The sequence below is a fragment of the Notamacropus eugenii genome, chromosome 5 (genome assembly GCF_028372415.1).
Source record: "Notamacropus eugenii isolate mMacEug1 chromosome 5, mMacEug1.pri_v2, whole genome shotgun sequence".
Taxonomy (NCBI): domain Eukaryota; kingdom Metazoa; phylum Chordata; class Mammalia; order Diprotodontia; family Macropodidae; genus Notamacropus; species Notamacropus eugenii.
Window position 1 is genome coordinate 107,458,792 of NC_092876.1, and position 15,167 is coordinate 107,473,958.

The 15,167-nt window shown below is 39.7% G+C and overlaps 1 protein-coding gene across 11 annotated transcripts in view; it reads right to left on the bottom strand.

The window, feature by feature from the left end:
- The window catches only part of FNDC3A (fibronectin type III domain containing 3A), a 213,810-nt gene that overhangs the window by 191,600 nt on the left and 7,043 nt on the right, over positions 1 to 15,167 (bottom strand). For 5 of the 11 annotated variants that reach the window (XM_072610543.1, XM_072610540.1, XM_072610539.1 and 2 more), the window contains exon 1: positions 11,190 to 11,320. The gene's annotated coding sequence lies outside the window, so the exon portion shown is untranslated. Of the gene's footprint in view, positions 1 to 10,467; positions 10,838 to 11,189; positions 11,321 to 14,008; positions 14,137 to 15,167 lie in introns of those variants that run through there. The other 6 variants (XM_072610542.1, XM_072610537.1, XM_072610547.1 and 3 more) reach the window with 6 other exon arrangements.

Genomic DNA, 15,167 nt, shown 5'->3' on the forward strand with positions numbered 1-15,167 from the left:
CACTGAATACCCCAAGAAATGACCAAGAGAAATAGCCTAGACCTTCCTTTCAGAAGCATACTGGGTCCAGACCTAACATCAAGTCTGAGGTCGGGAATCGGACTGGAAAAATGAACAAAAAAAAGTATGCCATCAGAAAAAGCTAATATTGTGAGACAAGGAGGCTCATGACACAAACCCAGAAAAAAAGATAATGACTCCAAAACATCTACAAAAGCAAAGACTCAAAGAAAAACACTACTTAGGCAAAAATTCAACTAGAACTTCTAGTATCGATGAAGAATTAAAAAAAGATTTAAAATGTTTTTGTCAATGAAATAAGGGCATTAGAAAAAAAAACCTTTAGGAAACGAGAGAAATGGAAAAGAAATTAACAATTTAATATGAAAGGTACAAAACTTTGGCCCAAGCAACAAATTTCCTGAAAATCAAAATGGACCAAATAAGAAGACAATGATAACATGAGACAACAAGAAATATTAAAACAAAGTCAAAAGACTGAAAATAAATAGAAGAAAATATAAGGTGGTTGTTGTAGTTAGTCATTTTCAACTCTTTAAACCCCATTGGGGTTTTCTTGGTAGAAGTACTAGAATGGTTTGCCATCTCCTCATCTAGCTCATTTCACAGATGAGACAAACAGCCCAGGGTCACAGAGCTAGTAAGGATCTGAGGCCACATTTGAACTCAGGATGATTAGTCTTCCTATCTCCAGGTCTGGCACCCTAACCACTGTGCCATCTAGCTGTCCATTGCAAAAATAACTGACCTGGAAAACAGATCAAGAGAAAACTTAAGAATCTTTGGACTTCCTGAATACCCTGACCAAGAAAAAGAGCCTAGACACCACATTTCAAGAAATCTTAAAAGAAAACTATTCCATTTTGTTAGAACCAGAGATAAAAATAAAAATGTAAGGAATCTTCAGGTGTTTTCTGAAACAAACTTCATAGCAAAAACTCCTAGGAACACCACAGTCAAAATCCAGAGGGTCCAAGTCAAAGAAAAAATACTAAAAGCAGCCAGAAAGAATTCAAGTGACAGTCAGGATCACAAATGATATAGTAGCCACCACTGTAAAGGAGAGGAGAACCTGGAATAATACCACATTCCAGAAGACAAGGGATGTAAGGTTACAGCAAAAAAAAAAAAGATTATTTAGCAAAACTGATTATAATTATGGGGTGTTGGTGGGGTGCCTTTAATGAAATAGAGGACTTTCAAGCATTCCTGATGAAAAGACCAGAGCTCTGTAAAAACTCTGAAATTCAAACACAAAAATTAAGAGAAACATTAAAAAAGGTAAACATGAATGAATAATGACAACCAACAAGAACCAACAAGGAAAACCTTTGTTTTTCATTTGTTTTCAGTCAAATTCAACTCTTCGTGACCCCATTTGGAGTTTTCTTGACAGAGATACTAGAATGGTTTGCCATTTCCTTCTCCAGCTCATTTTACAGATGAGGAAACTGAGGTAAACAGGGATAAGTGTTCAGGGTCACACAGTGAAGAGTCTGAGCTCATATTTGAACTCAGGAGAATGTTTTCCTGAATTCAGGACTGGCACTGTATCCTCTATGCCACCTAGCTATCCCTAAAGATAAACTTCTTACAATCAAATATGAGGACATGGGTCCCTTCTGAACCCTATCACTATCAGGGGGTCAATGAGGCAAAGAATTAGAAAGAAGTCTTGGGAAGTAGTTTGGTTATTCTCGATGATCTTAAAACAAAAATGAAAAAGGAATGGAAGAATAATATACTAGGGGAAGAAGGGGAAAGGATAAGGAAAATGATCTCATATAATCAGACTACACAAGTAGGTAACAAGGAAAGGGGTGGTGGAAGTCAAAATTTCATTTTCATCCAAGGTAGTCAAAGGAGGGAATAATATTGGTAATACACAGATACACACACACACACACACACACACACACACACACACACGGACACACTTAGACACAAAAATACATTTCACTCAACAGACAAACAGGAAAATGGGAAAAGAGAGAATTTGAGAGAGGAATTAAGGTAGGTTAAGGGAGAACTTAGTCCTAAGGATATGTGAAAAAACAGCTTTTTGAAGCAGCAAAATATGAGAATCTTGAGGGGGCACCCATCAACTGGGGACTGGTTGAAAGAATAACGGTATATAAATGTGATGAAATACTATTGTGCTGTAAGAAATGATGCTGATGGTTTCAGAGTAACCTTGGAAGGCCTCTATGAATTGGTGCATAGTTAAGTGAACAAAATTAGGAGAACAATTTATAGGAAGACAACAATATCATAAAGATAAACAATATGAAATAATTAAGGACTCTGATAGGTGTAATGACCAACCACAACTCTGGAAGAGTAATGATGAAACATACTACCCACATGGTGAAGGGCTCAGAGCACAGAGACACTGTTTGTTTTACATGTTTCTAACAAGGGTTCTATGCCCAGTCACACCCTCCACCCCCAATGGGGGGAAGATTTTTGCTGAATGAAAACATTAATTTTTAAAAATAATAAAATTAATTGCCCTTGCCTTATTGAACAGAGTACACTGAATAATTAAACCTTTTCTTGAAATCTGAAGTGTTACAAATGTTAATTTTTATAACATGCTATAGTAATGCCCCAAGGATGTTTTGAATTAGATTAGAATTTTTTGACCCTATATTAAATGGCCCCAGACTTTTTTGTAATTCTTCTGCTTTGGCTAGCTCCTTCTGGGCACTTTTAAGTTTATCAGATTCCAGTCTCACCCCTTAACAGCTTCTGGTTCTCTACAACCCAGGACCAAGATTGAATTGTTAAGCTTAATTTTAGGCAAAATTACAGGTCAACAAGGGTGTGTGTGGCCTAAGGGTGGCTCCATTATGAACTAAAAAACAGGCTTGGTGACAATAATCTGCCCTACTCAGAAGTCTTTTCTCATTACTTTCAGTTTCCAGGGTGTGGTCAAGGTTTCTGGAAATATGACCACCAGATAAATGTTACTATATTAGTCTTCTTTGCTTCTGTGTTTTCTGTATATTTAAGCTAATTAAACTTTAGTACATGGAAAACATTTTAAATTATAGTTGCAATGAAAATGACCAAATTTTACTGCCCAAGTGGTAAATTGCTTTAGGACTGTGGTCTTTAAACTTAGGGGATTTCACACCAAATTAGTATAAAAAATAAAAATTGAGAATGAATCCATAACATATACATATGTTATATATATATTTGTAAGCACATTATAAACATACGCACAAAATAAAATATGCTGTTCCTCCTATATGATTATTATTGATCATGAGTAATATGGTACTAAAATTTACAATGTAATTTAAACAAAATGAAAATTTTGTAAGGATATAGGTTAAATAATATTTGATCCCAGAGATAATAGGGAGCCACTGGAATTTAATAAATATGAGAAGGTTGTGGTTAGATGTGTTCTGTAGGTAAATCACTTTAACAGTTATGGAGGATGAATTGAAGGAGAAAGCCACTTAAGGCAGACAGATCAGTAATTAAGATGTATTTGCCACAGTCCAGGTGAGAGATGAAAAGGACAGAACCAGGGTACAGCTGAGTAGAGAGAAAGGGAGAAGTGTGAAAGATTTTTGTGCAAGTAGAAAGACAAGACTTGGCAACTAAACGTATTATGAGTGGTGAGACAGTGAAGAGTTATCACTCAGATTATTAGAAAGATGGTGGTACCCTCAAAATAGAGAAATGTGAAGGAGTGATGTTTGTGAGGAAAAGATAATCATAATGATATGTGCTACATGGATCATAACCCATCCATACATACCCAATCCATGTAATTCACTATTATACCTAAAAGAAAAAAATGGGAAAGAAGGGCTCTAGAGGTGGCTAAGTAGTGCAGGCTCCATGACCAGAGGTCAAATTCAGCAATACTACTTCTAGGCCCAAAGAGATCATAAAAAAGAGAAAAGGACCACATGTACAAAAATATTTATAGCAGCTCTTTTTGTGGTGGCAAAGAACTGGAAATTCTGGGGATGTCTTCCCATCAGCTGGGGAATGGCTGAACAAGCTGTAAATTATACGAATGTAAAGGAATATACTATCGTGCTATAAGAAATGAGGAGCAGGCAGACTGAAGAAAAACCTTGAAAGATGTACATAAACTGATGCTGAGTGAAGTGAGCAGAACCAGGAGAACACAGTGAAAACAACATTGTTCAATGACCAGCTATGATAGACTTAGTTCTTTTCTCAGTAATACAGTGATCCAAGACAATTAAAATGCTATCCACATAAAGAACAATGAAGTCTGAATGCAGATTGAAGCATATTATTTTCACTTTTTTTCTCTCATGGTTTCTCCCTTTTGTTCTGATTCTTCTTTCACAACACAACTAACATGGAAATACGATTAATCTGATTGTACATATATAACCTATATCATACTGCTTGCTGTCTTAGGGAGAAGGCAAAGGAGGGAGAAAAATTTGGAACTCAAAATCTCACAAAAGTGGATGTTGAAAACGATCTTTATGTGTAATTGGAAAAAAATAAAATACTAGTCAGTGGGAGAAAAAAGATTGGTGGAAAGTAGGGTAATGTTGGGGGGATAGTAAGAGGTGTCTCATCTTCCAACTGGTTTTATGACACATTTTCTGTCATTAGGCTACAATCTCCATTTTGGCTTTTAAGTATTACACTAAATAAATCTGTTAGACACATTATATAATAATAATAGCTAAAATTTATCGAGGGCTTACTATGTGCCAGGCACTATGCCAAGTACTCTGCAACTGTTACCTCATTTGATCCTCCCAACAACCTTGGTAGCTAAGTGCTACTATTATCATCTCCACTTTAAAGACGAGAAAACTGAGGCACACAGAAGTTAAGTAATTTGTCCAGGGTCACACAACTACTAAGTGTCTGGGGTTGTATTTGAATTCAGGTCTTCCTGACTGCAGGTGCAGCACTCTATCCACTGTGTCACCTAGCTGCCTAATTACATCAGTGATAAACAAGCACAAAAATAAAATGTGCTATCCTTTATACATGAAGATTATACTATTTATAATGGTTGCATTGTAGTATTCACTATCTTACATATTTTCAACTTATCCTATATATATAATTTGTAGATAATTTTACTTATCGTTCTATCTCCAATGCTTAGCACAGTGCTCAGCATATAGTGGACAAATTTTTACTGACAGATTTGAATGTACGTTTCAAATAGTTCTTCGTAAAATTTTAGCGATGGGTTTGTGCTGAGGTTATTGCCAACTTCTGCCTGAGTTTGCTTTGTTGGCAAGAACAAGGTACAACCTACCTACCCACTTAGTCTTCTTTGTCACAAGTAACCAACGTGTTTCACACTACGTTGGCACATTATTCTTAGGTTATCTTCATCTGAAATACTCTACACGTCTTATCCATCTTCTTCATAACACCTCAGACCTCTCTAGCATTCCCTGTCCCTCACTAAAATCCCCCTCTCCTCCAAATGAATTACTTATACAACAAATCCCACAGTACAATGCTAATATTTCTTTGTGTTGTTCCCTAGTTAATTTCCTCTTGACAATAAGCTCCTTAAGAACAAGGAATATACCATTCTCTACCACTTGTTTTCTTAGTAGCATCTAGAAGCGGCAAAAAAAAAAAAATCTTTGGTCAATTATTTGTGAGATGGCTGGCTGGGACTGAAGGTCCAGTCTACGGCCAGGAAATGGTGTGAAATTATACGGCCTCAAAGAGCAAACTCAAGTGTCTAAGTTCATCAGCTGGAGAACCTGCAGAAACCAACCTGTCCTTACCAAGCTTACAGTGCCTAGTTATAAGTAGGCACTTACTAAATATATGACTGCATACGTGGACAAACATATGAATGTTATGCTATACAGACACATCCAACCCTGATTATAATCAAGTGTGTGATGATTTGGGTGCACTATCACCGTGCTTTTTCACAGGTTGCCCCGAATCGTGGAATGCACTGTACTACACTTGCTACTTACCTTCACCCCTAAGAGTTCTGAGCTTCAAAGCTCAGCCCATGGATCACTTTCTACCAGAAGCCTTTCCTAATCCCTTCAGTTGTTAGTGCTCGCTGCTCGCTCCCACCTCTGAAATTATGATAGATAGACAGATACACAGACAGATATGATATAGAGATCTCTCTCTCTCTCTCTCTCTCACGGACACATGACGTGCTTTCTAGGTAGAGAGAGAGAGAGAGAGAGAGAGAGAGAGAGAGAGAAAGAAAGAGAGAGAGAGGAATGAGTACTGACTGGATTTAGAAGACCTGGGCTTAAACACCATCTCTGACCCTTCAGCTGAACGTGAAACTTTGGGACTGTTAAATGAGAGTGTTGGATGAGGTAACCTCTGACATCTGAAGCAGCTAGGTGATACAGTCGATAGGATACTGGGCTTAAGAGTCAGGAAGGCCTGAGTTTAAATCTGACCTCAGATATTTACTAGCTGTGGGATCCTGAGCAAATCACTCAGGCTCTCTTTGCTTCAGCTTTCTCATCTACAAAATGAGGCTAATAATAGCTCCTACCTCCCAGAGCTATTAGGAGGATCAAAGAAGATAACAACTGTAAAGTGCTTAACATACTGCCTTGCACATGGTGAGGAATATATATAAATGTTAGTTATTATTATTATTAGCTATGTGACTCTAGGCAAGTCACTTAAGCACTGTTTGCCTCAGTTTTCTCAACTATAAAATGGGGATAATAAAAGCAACTATCTCCCAAGGTTGTTGTAAGGATCAAATGAGACAATATTTGTGAAGCGCTTAGCACAGTGCCTGGCAATGTTACATAAATACTTATTCCCTTTTCCTTCCTTTTCTTACATCTATAATTCTATGAATTCCCTTTTCCCCCTCCATATAGTAAAGCTCCTGCAAGAAGAGGCTTTTTTTTTTTTTTTTGCTTTTGTATCCTTGGCAACTAACACTGATACTTGCACACAGTAGGTCCTTAGTAAATGCTTACAGGATTGAATTCGTTTATGAAGCAAGGATTTAAAAAAAATTGTCATCCTCTTGCCACATTCCTTTTACACAAATAAAATTCTCAGTGGAATGTATTCCATTGAACTTGCAGAATACTTTAAATATTCTGATATTCTAGAATACAGGGCAGGATTAAATAAGATTCAATTTATAATTAAACAAATGTAAAGTTTTATACTTGAGTTAAAGACATCAACTTAGTAACCTATATGTTGGAGAGAGGCATGGTAAACAGCAGTATTTTAGGAAAAAACAAAATCTGGTTATTTTAATGTAATGCAAGTTCAACGTGAATTACAACGTGAATTAACAATGTGATATGGCATCCAAGAAAGTGAATGCAACCTTAGATTGCATTAGGAGAGGCACAGCCTCCACAAGTGAGTTAGTTATGGTCCCACTGTACTCTGCCCTGGTCAAACCATACCCTAGACTACTGTTTACAGTTCTGGGAACCAATAGGAGGGACACTGATAACCAGGCAAATATCTAAAAGGAGAGCAAATGTTGAAATGGTTAGAGATTGTGCTATGTGAAGAACGGCTGAAGGAAAGAAGCATGAAAATCTTACAGTGGGCCATGATAGCTGTCTTGAAGTACTTGAAGGGCTGCCAAATGGAATAAGGGCTGGATTTATTATGCCTGGCCCTAGAACTAGGAGCACTGGGAATTTGCAAAAAACCTCAACATAAGGGGAGAACTCCAGGGTAGTGAGTTCCCCATCACAAGAGGTCTGGAAGCAAAGATTAGATGACACCCTATCATCTAAGTTTGTTACACAGAAGGTTCTTTTAGAGTGCACAGCCATTAGTCTCTTTCTACTCTGAAATTCTGTGATTCTGTTAAGACAGGCATGTTGCCTTCCTAAGACCACAGCACTCTCTCTACTGGCAGCAGAAAAGATAGGAGGGAGATTACACACGCAGAAGACTAGACACAGACTGACTAGGAGGCAGACCACAGGGCACGATGCCAATTTGGAAGAGACAAATAAACACTCATGTGTTCCTGGAGAAGTTATAGACTGGTGACATACCAAGAGAATCAAACCAAACTCACTAAAAACTGAGTCTCTCTGAGAAAGGCAGCACTAAACAATTTATCATAAAATAAAATTAAATAAGCCCTTTAAGGCAAACTGGTCTCACTCTCCCTTCTATAAAGCACACTTTGCATAAGTACAGTATTGCTCCCTAAAATGTTCAATAATGTGTGGAACCAATATTTTGTTTGTGCTACTAAAGAAGGTAGGGCACAAAAATAATTAGTCAGAATCATCAGAGTCAGAAACAATTTCCTGATTTCCAATTTTGTGTTTTGTTCTAGAATTTGTGTTGTACACGATTCAAAGGAAAAGCAAACAGCCTTCTCTCAGACAAAAATAAAACCCAACCCCACATCCTTTAATCTGTCTGATAAAATGCAACTGTGAATATATCCATGTTTCATATCCGAAGTTCTTAAGTTCATTTTTGGAGGGGGGGAGAGTTGGGGGGATAAAAGAATGCTTTAAAAATAATGCCTAAACTCTCTTGTTTGAGTAGTTACCTCATCAAGTGACATTTTCTTAATGTCAGAAAATCAAGGGAAAAAAACCACAAGGAACACAAACCTGTAATTCATACAACCAATATTACAAAAACACAAGTATGAATGTCTAAACCAACAAATCTAAATTAACAAAAGATGGTCAAATTATGAGTTAAATGAACTTAACTAACCCAGAATAAAAATGAAAGCACATAAATTTAAAAAAGCCTTATATTTTATGTCTTTTCTCTAGATTCCTTGCTTACTCATATCCTTTTTTCTCCATGCAATACTTTAACATGCTTTTCTGTAAGTAATCCTTATTGATGACTACTCTCTTTACTCATATCTTAAATATAAAGGTCAAACAGTCAAAACCAAAGCAAAGAGCCCTGGGTGGGAATAAGGAGACCCAAGTCACTTAATCTGGATCTCAGTTCCTTCATATTACAGAAAATGAATTGAATCAGATGTCCATTTGGCTCTAAAATTTCATTACTAATTCCCTAAGACAATTATGAAAGTATAATCAGTTTTTGATTATCCACAAAACAGAATTTGGGCAGTGAAATAGTTAATTCCAAATCACAATCAAAACTATATTATACTTATCTTGGGAAAGTGCCTGATCATTAGAAAAGCAAATTACCTAATATGTATGCACATAATTACATTTTACTTATGCTGTTAAAATGACTTTTATACATGGGCAATCATAATTCATTTTGAGGGGGGAAGAAAAAGGGACACAGACAGGTAACACAAATATAAATACGAACAAGATGAATCAATCTGAGCTGACATCAATATTGTAACATGATCTTCAAGAAGAAAAGAGAAATGCTTTTATGAAGAGAATGTGGTAAAATGTTATGGGAAAAATGCTATTACTTCTGGTACCATAAAAACACTTCCATTCAAAAGCTAATTTAACAAACTAGGGAAAAAATCCTGTAAATTACCCTCTCTTTTCTCATTTATCTCTGCAGCAAACATTAGTGGCCTAAAAAAGGTTCAGCAACATGGGCTACATTAGTTATTAACATCCTTCCCAGACACTGTTCAATTTCTTTCAGGCCTAGCATCTGTTCTCATGCACATGATTTCATCAGATTTTCATTCTTAAAGAAAAAAAATTAATTCAGTGGCAATAAACAGGGAAAGAGTAGAAGCCAATTTCTCTCTGGGGCATTTACTTCTTTATAGACATATGTAATCTATTCTTAAAAAAAAGGCTATACTTTCTCCATATGAACGGTTAAAACTTGAGGCAACCATGACACCATGCATATATTTATCTAAATTTCACTCTTAAAAGAAAAAAAACATGAATTCAGTGGCAATGAACGGGGAAAGAGAAGAAGTCAATTTCTCTCCCAGGCATTTACTTCTTCACTGATATTAGTAATCAATTCCAAAAAACAGACTCTCTCTCTCCCTCCTAACAATAGCTAAAACTTGTGGTAAAAATGGCACGATGCATATATTTATCAAAAAACAGGGAAAATTTCAAATAAACATTTACTAAAACACAAGAGCAGAGCCACAAAAAGCAATTCGTTTCGGCCAAACATATGGTGTTTAGCGCCGATCTTAGCAGTCTTATGCATCATGGTAAAAAATAAGATTAGCCCCAAAAGCATTACTAGACTTCATTTTTGCTTGTAATATATATCCTACTGCTACTGTCGTGAAGGCAGAAGTATATTGAGAAGAGCTCCTGTCCTAAGAATACACAAGGAATACATATAGGAGATCAATACGAAATGGGGACGTAAGCCGTCTTGTGAGGTTGGCATCAGCCCCCACCAGCCGACACGGACACGGACACGGACACGGACACACGCCAGAAAACCCTCAGCAGCTAATCCCCGAGGACCTACCACTGCCTCCCCCCACCCCCAAATTCCAAAGCGCCAGGCACTCCTCACCTAGGACCCCCGGCCAACGGCCACGCCACAGTCCCGGAGTTTCAGGACCCGATCATGTGTCCATTTCCCCTTCACGGACACATGACGTGCTTTCTAGGTAGTGTCAAAAGTTCAAAGATCCGGGATGGTCCCCCGAAGGCTGCGCCCCGCTCGCCAACCTCGGGGTGGAACAGGTGGTTCCCTCACCCAAGTGCAGGCTCCCGCCCACTCCCGCCCCCGGCCCCCGCCCCCCGCCGCCGCCGAGGACCCAACACGGAAGGGCAGGTTTTCAAGGTTTTAAACCCAAGAAGAAGGGGGCGGGGGCGAGGGCGGGGGCGGAGAATCATCTTCAGGAAAAGCTTCCAACTTCAGCCGCTGCCAAGTTTCCAAAGGCAGACGGTGGGTGATGGGCGGGCGCCGAGCGATCACGGACGGGGAGGGTCTCCGACGCGGCGGGGAGAGGGGGCGCTCGACGGGCCCGCGGCTCCCCACCCCTCCGGGGGCGGGGTGCGCTGGGCGGCAGGTGTCGGAGAGGCAAGTCCCTCCGGCGCCCCCGGATCCCGCCAGCCGGGCCGGGCCGTGCTGGGGACCCCCGCGGTCCTCCCGGCCAGCCCTGCCGGACTAACGGTCCCCGCGCCGCGCTCGCTCCGGCTCCCGCGGCGGCCCCCGACGCACCACTCCCTCCCCGCCCCCCCCAGCGGGTGCCCCCGCTCGCGGCCCCGGGAGGCCTCGGGGGCTCTCACCTCCTCGGCTGCGCCGCGCTCCCGCAGCGGTTCCCCCGGCTCCGTCTCGCCTCCTCGTCGTCCCGCGGCGCCGCCTCCTTCTCCTCCTCCTCCTCCTCCCCCGCCCCGTCTTCCTTCCCTGGCCCTGGCAGCGGAGGGGGGCCGCCGGCGGTGGCGCTGCGACTGCTGTGGGAGTGGTGTCCCCGCAGTGACGGCGCCGCTGCTCAGCCTCGCTCTTCGCCCGGTCTCCCGGTGGCTCCCTCTTTCTGTTTCACAGTGGGGACTACAAACGCCGCCGCCGCCGCCATGCTTACTACGGCCCGCCGGGGGAGGAGCCGGCAGCCGGGGCGCCAAGGGCGCCTGCGCGGAGCCCGCCCCTCCCCCGGGCCCTCAGCCCTTCCTCCCGTCTCCTCCCGCCCACCGCAGAAAAGGGGCGGTTCTTCTCGAAGGAATTTAAAGCGGGGCTTAGACCGAGTCTGCCGAACTTTCGTATTGAAACTCCGCAGGGGGCCGCGCCTCCCCCTGAGCGACGGGCCTCGGAGGTGGGGGTCGGGGTGCCTACTAGTGCGGCGCCCCAAAGGCGGGCTTCGTGACGGGGGTACCTGAGGGGAAGTAACCCCGCTTAGGGCTCTTTTCCACGAAAGCGTGGGTCTGGAGAGACTGAAACGACCCACGGACACGAAGGACAAGACTCAGAAGCCTCAGTTGCGCAGCAGCACCCGTGCTAATGTGTGATAACACATATGTATAATAATATAATGTATGATCGTACAAGATGCAATAAGTATTTTAAATATTTAAATTTATTTTGTTATTTTTATGTGTTTAATGTATGTAATTATAATGAACAATATACAAATATGTATCTACATCATATATAATATCGTATATATTATATGATATATAATATAGATATATAATGCGCAATGTTACTGATATATATTCTATAATGTGCATTATAGAACATATTATACATGTAATAATAGTTATTACATATAATAGAATTATAGTATAATGTACTTTGCTATGTACGATACCCAACAAGGCATGATGACCCGGTGGCTAGTACACTGCTTTTCATCATCTCCCAGGCTACCAATCCCCATACTGTAAGCGCATCCCTGAAAGTATCCTTCAGAACACCCCCAATAAGCTTTGCCCGGAACCTCAGCATTAATTATTACAGACTGCACTGTTTTCCACAACTACCTGGACATGACACCGATTCATACAAACAAATACAAGGTTTTCTAACAGATGTTGGCATGACATATTCAGTCTTCAAAGCTACACGGAAGGAAATACTTTCAGAAATCAGAGAAAAGAAATTAAAGTGGAACAGGATGAGGCACATATCATTCCAGTAGTCCTGTCTGCTACAGGAAATGTCCCAAGGATGATTTTTACAAACTTACAGAAGATGATCTTACCTCCTAATGTTTTTATTCAATTATTAAAGAAGTTATTTTATCCACCTGTGCAATAGTACAGAGACCATTAGGTATAAGAGGACAGGCACAACAGTGTTCTCTCCCAGCTTCATTTCTGTCTTAATTTCATCAAATAAGAGGAAAAGAATAAGCATTTATATAGCACCTAGTTGGTGCTTTTATAACCTTGCAAGGTAAGTGTTATTTTTAATTTCTATTTCGCACAGCTAATACTCATCTGAGACTGGATTTGAACTCAGCTCTTCCTGACTCCAGGCTCAGTGCTCTATCCCATATACCACCAGCTAGCTACCTCTAGAAGAGGCAGACAAGACCAGAACAAGATAATAATATTCAAATAACTGTCTTCGTAGAGTTTTAAATTTGTAAAGGGCTTTGCATATATGCATTTGCTAATTTGAACTAGTCAACCAAGTAAGGTGAGTTTTGAAACTTTCCTTACTATCAAAGAGACACAGTGGGGTAGTACATAGAGTGTAGAATTTGGAGTCTGAAAGATTTAGATTTCAAATCCTGCATTTGACTCTTACTGTGAGCAAACCACCTTACCCCTCTGAAGTTTGGTTTCCTTCTCTGTAAAAATGAGGTAACGGTATCTACCAAACTAGTTTGCTTGGTGGCCCAGATGAGACAATTTCTATTAAAGACTTTATGAAACTTCACAGAATAATGTCAGATGTTATTACGATCACCCAATACTGACTGTTGAGATGTTCTTCACAAAACATTAGAAACTGATTTGAAGTGAGTCCTTGCTATCTGTAATATAATCTTAGGTATGTAGTCTCTGTTTTGCCCAGTTTTCCTAGCTGACTAAATTCTAGGAAAGATAATAAAAGTAAGTCTGATTTCCATACTATGGCCTGCAAGCTGTCTCTAACACCATCTAAATGGCATCTGTAAAATCCAGACATTCCAACACTCTGAGCCCATTCCATAGGAAACATGGAAGGTTTCTATTAATTCTCAACCTTGGAGATGGCGGCAGCATGGTATGGCAAAAAGACCAAGCTGAGATTGCTTGGGAACCATCATCCCAGGAGTTGGGTGGGGAAGGGGCCCTTTTCAAGGGATGCGAATCACTCATTATCGTTCCTATCTATGCCAAGTAGTATGTGTACTAGAATGCAATGAAACTCTAGAATAACACTGCCCCCCAATAGATTTTAAGCTTTTTGAAGATAGCCAGCAGGTCTTACAAATCTTTCTATTTCTAGTGCCTTACATGTAGTAGGCGCTTAATAGATGTTTGCTGAACTGATGTTTATTACTGGAGAAGTTCCACCACATAATCAAATTATGGAGATAACCCATTTACCTCCTTAAGTACCTTTTATATTAATTACTTTATGTGTAAATCTTTCTAAAATTGATTGTACAGTCACCTACCTTATTAAACAGACTATACTTAGCACCAACATTTGATCTTTTCTCTCTATGCTCTCTCCAGGAAATTCACATTCATTCTCTGTTGCTTAAACCAGAGGTGTCAAATTCACTCTTGTTCTGCAGATCTCCTGAAGGTGATGCAAATAAGATTAAAATGTAATTGGGAAAAATATTTGACAAAGCAAACAAAAATACAATAATGCAACCTAAATAATGTTAAAATGTGGTTTTCTAAATCAATATGAGACCAGGGATCTCTTTCTATTTGAGTTTGACACCACTGGCTTAAATTACCGTGGAGGTGACACTAAAATTTCAAACTCCTTTACTTTGCTTTTAATTTGGTTCCACCCTATCTTTCAGTCTAATTGGACTACTCAAGATCTATTTGCCAACTACATTTCCTGTATCTCCATGCTTTTCCCCCTATGAACATGCACTGTTCCCTATGATTGGAATGTCTCCAACCTCCTCTTTGCCTGCGGAATTCCTACCGATCCTTTAGATTTAAATTCTTTAAATTTCACTCCTAAGAACTTTTCCTTCCCTCCTCCCTGCTTTTTGAAACAACTTTTTTCCTTGGACCTCACAAAGAATTTTATTCAGAATATCTCTGATGAAAGGATTGCCAGACTTTTTTGAACATATACCTTTAGAAGTAAAAAAAAATTGATCACATACCACTAATATATGCATATTTCCTTACTTATAGATTATACACGTTACCATCTTAATGATTAGGTATATCATAAAACTTAAGCAAAAAAGAAAAATTAAAAATTATGAGATAAAGATGAAATAATATATGATCCTAGAGTTTATTGAGTAGGAGAATGGCATGGTTAGACTTGCCCTTCAGGAAAATCCCTTTTGTAACTGTGGGGAGGAAAGATTGAAGTAAAGAGACTTAAGGCAGAGAGATTATTAGAAGGCAATAGTATAAGCTAGAAATGATAAGACCTTTAATTACTGTGGTGGTTGTGTGAGTAAAGAAAATGAAATCTATAAAAGATGTGGGGGATAGACAAGATTTGGCAACTGATTGAATAAGTGAGGTGAGAGTGAGGAATGAAGGATAAAAACCTAAGTTGTGAACCTAGCTAACTGGAAGCATAGTGGTGCTCCCAACATAATAGGGAATTCTGGAATAGGGATACAT